Genomic DNA, 8,494 nt, shown 5'->3' on the forward strand with positions numbered 1-8,494 from the left:
GGGCCATCTCGTTTGGGAGGCTTTTCCTCCCTCAGGCTGCTCCACTCCCAATGCCAGGGACCAGAATCCAAGAGGGTTGAGCCTCAGCTTCCTCATCTGTAAAATGGGGCTGATCCCGATGCCCTCGGGTGACTGTGACTATGCAGATAAATTTGTTCACATCCCACACAAGGCAGAAAGCCTCATTCCCCTCTCCCCCTTTCCGGCACACAGGCCTGCCTTGACCCCATCTGCTTGATTTCAGGCCTGCTGGTGCTGCCCGAGCCGATTACTGGCTGCAATAACCTCATTCTGCAAAAATCACACTGGCTTTCACAGGTCTTTACGGGAAGGAAATAGGCTAATGCACTCTTTTCCCGTGCGAGTCAGCAGCCCAGGCTCTCTCTAATGGGCTCAGATTGCAGTTTTAGAACCTAAACTAGGAACTTAAACTCTCCTCAGGACACGCTCAGGACGGGCGTCCTCACTCCTCACGCTTCCAGTGAAAATGAGAGGAAAACATCCTGTCCTGTCTTCCTCTGAGAAGCCAGGCTCAGACACAGGAGTGAGCCTGGCCCCAGTTCAGATTTTCCACCTAAAGGTGAACAAGATGGAAAAGTCAGGAAAGCGCTCTGATTTCATAATCACAGTAGCTTCCAGCACTCCTCTCTCTTGCTGCCCCAGGTACCCCCAGTCTGCAGTCTCAGGAACTGCCGAACAGAGTCTCCGGGCAGCCCTGGGGTCCAGGGCCACCCCTCTCTTTGCTGCAGCCATTGACCTGCCTGCCCTCCCAGCCTGAACTCTGCAATCATATCCCCTGATCACCTACCAGGCCCCCTAGCTGCTGAGATTGTTGTTACTGTTTAGCAAATAAACTGAACTGCCCTCAGTAAACTAAAACTTCAGGCCAAGATCTCTTGGCAAGCCAACAGTTAACACTTCCTGTGTGCCAGACACCCAGATGGCACTGGACGCCGGCACAGACATGGCCCCATCGGAGGCCAGGCGCTGGGCCCACTTCTACATGGAGGGGACTGGCTCAGATGTACACAGTAGACTTGCCAGAGGTCACACAGCTGGTGAGGGACAGGGACGAGACTAACCTAGGCAGTCTAAGTCTAAACTACCCTCGATTCCTCTGCCACCTAGGCTAGATTCCTGGTCCTGGCCTCAGCGAGACGGACCTGTCCCCTTAGCACCCAAAAGCCCCTGTAGCAAGTCACTGGCTGTATTCATTGGACAAGCAAAGGGGGCCTTGTGACTTAATCGTCTTACCTGCTCTCCGCCACTGAACCGTGCGCTCCATGAGGTCAGGAAGAGCATCCACCTTCCCCACTGTCTTATCCCCAGCACTGGTGCCTAGGGGGATAAGAAGGTGGACGGTCACAGATTTGTTGAATAAATGAAAGAATTATGGTAAAAGAGGAAGCTCTCCGGCTGGGCGCCCAGCACAGGTCCAGGCTGTTTCCGTGGTACTTGAATGTGGTCCAGGAGTGGACTGGCAATGGTCCCCCTCTCAGTGCTCACTCGGGTCACGGAACTGTTTAGAACAAATCAGCAAGCATGTGCGACACAGCCCAGGCTTGGAGGCTGAGTGTGCATGATCCTTGCTTTCTCATAGCAGAGAGGACGGGACACACCTGGTTCTGGTTGGAGGGTCCGGGGAGCGGGAGAGGGGAGGGATGATTGTCTTCTGGTCTTGCACAGTGTCTCTTCAAACTCTCAGCAAGGATTTTCTTAACACCGTTTGTCACGTGTTCGGCTCCCAGTAACCACTGGCGCAGCAGGGAGTCAGACTTGCTTCTTTCTTCTCAGCCCACAGTAACTGCTACGTGGATTGCTGCCTCCCAGCCTCCCCAGGATCCAGGCACTGGGTGGGAGCCTGTGGCAGACACACGGACTACATCTGGTGAAGCCCCTGGGGGCCTGGCTTGGCCATGCTGGCTTCTTCACTTTGCTAAATCTGCTGCTCTTGTCTAAACTTAGCAACCTGTTGACTCCAAAGACGAGGCTTAGGCCAGGTCCAGCACAGCGAGGCCAGTGCATCAGTAGCCAGGCCCCAGAAGGGTGCACACCTCAGGGCTGGCGAGAAAACAGTAAGCAGGGAGCCTCAGCCCCCTCCCGGGTCAAGGAGACCCGTGTGCTCCTCTGGAGGCTGGGAGCTGGGTCTGGGCCTCCTTCCACTCTGCCCACTTGGCTTGAAACAAGTATCCCAGTCCCTTCAGGCAACCTCTTCTCATCTGGGCTGTGAGTGCTCCATAATCCCAAATTCCATTTCGGTGCTTAAAAAAAATTGCATTGATAACCAACCAGGACCTACTGCATAGCACATGCAACTCCGCTCTGAGTTCTGCGGCAGCCTGGATGGGAGGGGAGTCTGTGGGAGAACGGAGATATGGATCTGTACGGCTGAATTCCTCCGTTGTTCATCTGAAACGATCACAATATTGTTCATCAGCTATACCCGAATATGAAAAAGTTTTTTTAAATAATCTGTTGATTCCAGGACCATACAGATTCTGTGACTGTCCTGGATTTTTGTGCTGGACTCAGAATCCTTTCGTTAGAACACAAGGTCTGATTGATATAGTTTACTCCTCATTGTGGGTGGAGGTGGGGGAATCCCACCTCATGTGCAAACAGGTGTCCCTGGAATGTGCTGCTTCAGCTTCCCTCCAGGGGGCGTCACACAGAGACGGGCAGGTATAAGAGCCTCAGAACACCCTCCATCCTCCACCACCATCACTCCATCATCTCCTGAACATCCTCCCGGGTTCACCGAGCACAGGATGGTGACTCAGTGTCTGCAGTGAGTGTGGGAAACGCCCAGTGAAGAAGGAGTTGGTCCAGGGGCAAACAGGTGGTCTTCGTCCTAAGCAACGACAGTGACCATCCAGCAGTTTCCCATTTTGTTTCTTAAAACACCGAGTCGCAAGCCAAGCCATTTCTATTTAACTGGGTTTTCCAATTAATTTGAATCTTGTACATAGAGATTTGTTAAACAGATTTATCGTCTAGATAATGGTGGCGATGAATTCTGACTTCTTGTCGTTTTTCAAGTTTATTGATCCAGAGCAGCTGAATTGGAATGTGGCTGTGATGTCCCTGTGGTGTGCCCAAGAGAAGCCTGAGGAGACAGCCAGGTCCAAAGGCAGGCCTGGAAACCCACTCTTAAATCCGAGCCCAGGTTTATCGGTGAAGCCAGAAGGCAAACCTGACCCAGAGGGTTAGTGAAAAGGAGAGAGGAATTCATTTCTTAGCGCCCTGTCCTTACTGGTGTTTTAAATTTTTTTTAATTAATTAGTTTATGTATTTGTTTGTTTTTGGCTGCTGCGGGTCTTCATGGCTGCTCGCCGGCTCGCTCTCACTGGGGTGAGCTGGGGCGAGCTGGGGCTGCTGTTCACTGCGGTGTGTGGGGTTTTCAGTGCGGCGTCTTCTCTTGTTCGGGAGCGTGGGCTCAGTTCTTACGGTTCCAGACGCTGGAGCACAGGCTCAATGCCTGTGGCACACACGGGCTTAGCTGCTCCACGGCGTGTGGAATCTTCCCGGACCAGGGCTCAAACCTGTGTTCCCTGCACTGGCAGGTGGACTCCTATCCACTCACCGCCAGGGAGGTCCCCTTACTGGTCTAAGTGTCTGTAACCAACTACTAGCAAATGTTTTCCTAAAGAAATGGTGGCTTTGGAGCGTCACACATCCTGGAAGTCACCTTTTCTAAAATGGTGTTTTGATCCCCATCTGGACCACATCCTAGCCATTTATGTATCCACAGAAAGAGCAGATAAAGACCCCCGGCTGGCTTGGGCGTGAGAACCCAAGAAAGAAAGCCCACAAAGCAGGGAGGTCCAGCTCAGTCCCCCAGGAAGGAGAGACGTGTCTCCCCATTCAGGACAAGGGGAGCAATAAAAAGCCTTAGGACGCAGCAGAGATGGGGGGAAGGATGGGTCCTCAGCCCAGAGAGACGAATAATACAGAGGAGAGCAAACACCAGCACAATTTCACTCCTAATCAGGATCATGAAGCATTTCACAAATGGACCACTTTCCTCCAACACTTACGTATTGAGTGGCTCTAGGTAGACCATCAGGGCGGACTCTGCCATCTGCATTTAGAAAATTGCCTATACATTTATTACAGTGAGATTCACCCATTAATTAATGCCGTTCTCCCTGAAGACTCTCATTAACACATTGAGCTAATTACTGAAACCACAGGCCCAAGGGCTGGGTTGTAGTGGGTTGTTTTCATTTTTTCCTATTACAGTAAGATTTCCTCCTGCCTTAGCTTTATAGGATTTAACAAGAGAAAACAGCAGAGTCAGAAGAACCCTTGGACGCTGGAACTGAATCAACATTCGGGTTGCTTTCAGGCTGGTGGTCTTGTCCTTCTCTGTGGGAGGCCTGGAGAGCTGCCAACACTGCTGTGTAGTGGCTCAGCTGTGGGGCTGGGATGACTGAGGAAATAAACTTAGGATGGAACAGCCAAGCTTCTGTTCATGGCTTCCTCTGATCTCCTCTTCCCCACCATCCAGGTGGTCCGACAGGCCCTTCTCATCTAGCAGAAAGCAGAGATTGTGAAGGGTGAGGAAGGATTAGACGTATTTCCAAAGCTTCCCACTGAAGTGTCGATGGTCCAGTGGTTAAGAATCTGCCTGCCAATGCAGGAGACACAGGTTCAATCCTTGATCTGGGGAAGATCCCATATGCTGTGGAGCAAATAAGCCCGTTCACCACAGCTACTGAGCCTGCACTCTAGGGCCCACGCACCCTTGCTACTGAGCTCAAGCCTCCTAGAGCCTGTGCTCTGAAACAAGAGAGGCCACCTCAATGAGAAGCGCGGGCACCACAATCACAGAGTGGCCCCAGCTCGCTGCAACTAGAGAAAGCCTGCACACAGCGATGAAGACCCAGCATAGCCAAAATACAAATAAGTAAATAAAATAATGAAATAAGTTTAAAAGAATATATATATATGTATAACTGAGTCACTCAGCTGTACAGCAGAAATTCACACAACATTGTAAATCAACTGCACTTCAATAAAAAAGTTAAAAAAAAAAAAGGGGGGGAAATGTCAGCTGAAAAAAAAGATTCACAACCTAAAAGTTGAGAATGGTGTTTTATTCAGTGGACGAAACTGAGGACTTAAGCCCAGGACACAGCGTCTTGGGTAGTTCTGAGGGACTGCTCAGGACAGATGAGAGTTTTTGCAACTGAGTGCAGGTACTCGAAACATCAAAAGATTCCTGCTAACTAAAGAAAACCAGACGGCTCAAGGTAAGGAATTTACCTCTTTTCTATGTTTGGGAAGATACAAGAGTCTGGGATCGTTGAAATGATTCCTTTGACGTGACACTCAGATCTCTGGAGCCAGTTTCTCATCTCAGTCCCTCCAGGAGGTTTAAGAGGCTGACAGCCAGATTGGCTTAACTCTCCTGTTAACTTATTCATTTATTCAAGTGTTTATTTTTTGAGCGCCCCCTCTGGCAGGGCTCTGTGCGCTGGGCCAGACACACAGAGGAGCCACCATCTCAGCTTCAAGGTGTCCACAGGCTGCAAGTGGCAAAGGTTCAGGGTGTGTTGGAGGCAGAGTCCGCAACCCATCCTCTGCCCAGTGACCCAGATGTTTTCAGAGAAGGGCCTCAGTGAGAGGAATTCACACTAAAGACCCAGGTGGAATGAAAGAAATAGGAGAAAATACTTATTTTTTTTTAATTTTGAAAAACTCAACACATAAACGAAGGTTCCCATCATCCAGCAACATCCTGCCATTCTAGTTTCATCCACACGTTTCCCCCCAAGCCCACCTCAAAGGCTATTGTGAAATGTATGTCTGTTGAAATGAACACAGCTTGTAATTCAGGTATGTGTGTGTCCTCAGTCGTGTCTGACTCTTTGTGACAGTATGGACTGTAGCCCACCAGGCTCCTCTGTCTATGGAACTTTCCAGGCAAGAACCCTGGAGTGGGCTGCCATTTCCTTCTCCAGGGGATCTTCCTGACCCAGGGATCGAACCCACATCTCTTGCAGCTCCTGCAGGCAGATTTTTCATCACTAAGCCACCTGGGAAGCACCCCTGTGTCACAAAACAGAACATTGCCTTCTCCCAGAAAATTTCCTTGTATCCCTTCCTGGGTAATCCTCACGCTTCTCTAAGGTCACCGTTGTTCTGAGTTTTTTCTCCTAAAAGTACTTTCACTTGTTCTAGATCTACATGTGAGGGGACCCGTGGAGGATGCACTCTTTAGTGTCTGGCTTCTTTCGCTCAACATAACACCCTCTGTGACATCCATGCGTCATTCCATCTATCAGTAACTTTGTCTTTTTACTGCTGAGTATGATATCAGAACGTATATAGTTTTGATCACTTTACTTATCTATTGACTGATTTTGGCTGTGCTGGGTCCTTGTTGTGCCTCGGGCTTTCCCCTAGTTGCTGTGTGTGGGCTTCTCATTGCGGTGGCTTTTCTGCTTGCAGAGCACAGGCTCCAGGGCAAAGCACCAGTGGCTTCAGGAGTAGTGGCCCCTGGGCTCTAGGACGTAGGCTCAGTAGCTGTGGCGCATGGACTTAGTTGCTCCACGGCATTTGGGCTCTTCCTGGACCAGAAATCGAACTCGAATCTCCTGCATTGGCAGGCGGATTCTTTACCACTGAGCCAGCAGGGTAGCTCCAGAATTTATGATTTTCAAAATATCTATTTAGCTTCCTTTCAGACAAGCCACTCAAAGACGGGACAACAAAGACACAGAAGGCAGGACCTTTGCCCTCCTTGGGAAGTTTGGTCTACCTTCAAGGAAAAGGCAAGAAAAAAAGTGACCCACAGCTAACCGGAGATGACCTTCCTCCCAGATCACTAGTTCCTCTGCACAGAACCATGTGGTCTGGTCAATGGTGAGCTCTGTCCACTGCTCTAAGAGCCTTGCTCGTCTACTCTTCTTGACATCATTTAAATTAAGGTGGGGCGCCTGGCCCAAGATGGGCAGTGAGGCACACGGAGAAACACGGGGGTAGGGGGCTTCTCTAAGAAAGAGAGATGACGCGAGGGGGAGAGAAAGCTTGACACCCTTCCTTCTTTCTTGGATGTTATAATAAGAAGCCGATACTTGTGTCCACGAAGCAAACTGCACCCCAAGGATGGCAGAAGGGGCCAGAACTCCATGACATTACTGAGGCGCCAACCAATTCCTGTGCTGCCCGCCGCCTTGTTTTTTATATAAACAATACTTATCTTTCTGGTTTCAGGAGCATTCAGCAAATAGTCTTATTTGCAGCCAAAGGCAAATACGAGCTGGGGACACGGAGTGTTTAAAGGGGTGTCAGGAAACATACCTCTGCAAGCACCCGGTCCCCTACATAATGCTGGGTCTCAGGTATAAAAAAGACTCCAAAGTGGGACTAGAGCAGAGGGCCTGAGGCCTGAACAGCGAAGGGGACCTGGAGGGCACAGAGGGCCCAGGGGCTGGGCCCCAGGAGGGAAGGCTGTTTGTTACGGCTGGGGTTTACTATTAAAATATCCACACAGATCTGAAAATATGGAGCGTTGTGGTTTTGGCCAGCGCTAGGGTGTCTTGCCATCAAGTCACAGCTCCTCACAGGATGCAAAAAGAAGTCCCTATTTCTGGTGAATAAAGTACAATCTGAAGAGTCGACTCCACTTCCTGGTAAGCACCAGAATAACGGTGTCACACCACATTACAGAACATTTTAAGGTTGTCTTACTTGTGAAGATATTTGTGATCAAAACAGAATAGGTATTTGATGAATATCAGTTCGTTCTTTTTTTTTTTTTTTACTGTGATTGGGGGTTCCATAACTTTGCAAAGTTATTAAAACTACAGCCCTTGATGTGAACAGAAAGGGAACCCCCCTCTCACACTGTTGGTGGGAATGTAAACTGGTGCAGCCATTGTGGAAACAGTATGGAGTTTCCTTAAAAAACTAAGAATAGAATTGCCATATGATCCAGCAATCTCACTCCTGGGCATATATCCCAGATAAAATTCTAATTCAGAAGCACATATGGGGATTCTCTGGGGGCTCAGTGGTGAAGAGTCCACCTGCCAATGCAGGAGACATGGGTTTGATCCCTGATCTGGGATCAGGGCAACCAAGCCCGAGGGCCACAGCTATTGAGCCTGTGCTTTAGAGCCGGGGAGCTGTAAGCTGGGCCTGCAAGCCCTAGAACCCACGCTCTGCAGCAAGGGAAGCCACGGCGATGAGAAGCCTGAGCACAACTCGAGAGGAGCCTCCACAACTAGAGAAAAGCCCACATAGCAACCAAGACCCAACACGGCCAAAACATAGTTAAATAAATGAAAATTATTTTAAAACGATATATGCATGCCCATGTTCACAGCAGCACTATTCACCACAGCCAAGACAGGAAACAACCTAAATATCCGTCAACAGATGAACGGATAAAGGAGATGTGGTGCGTATATACAACGGAATATTACTCAGCCATAAAAAAGAACAAAAGAATGCCATCTGCAGCAACATGGATGCATCCCAAGTG

This window comes from Capricornis sumatraensis, chromosome 12, assembly GCF_032405125.1.
Source record: "Capricornis sumatraensis isolate serow.1 chromosome 12, serow.2, whole genome shotgun sequence".
In the NCBI taxonomy this organism is placed as follows: domain Eukaryota; kingdom Metazoa; phylum Chordata; class Mammalia; order Artiodactyla; family Bovidae; genus Capricornis; species Capricornis sumatraensis.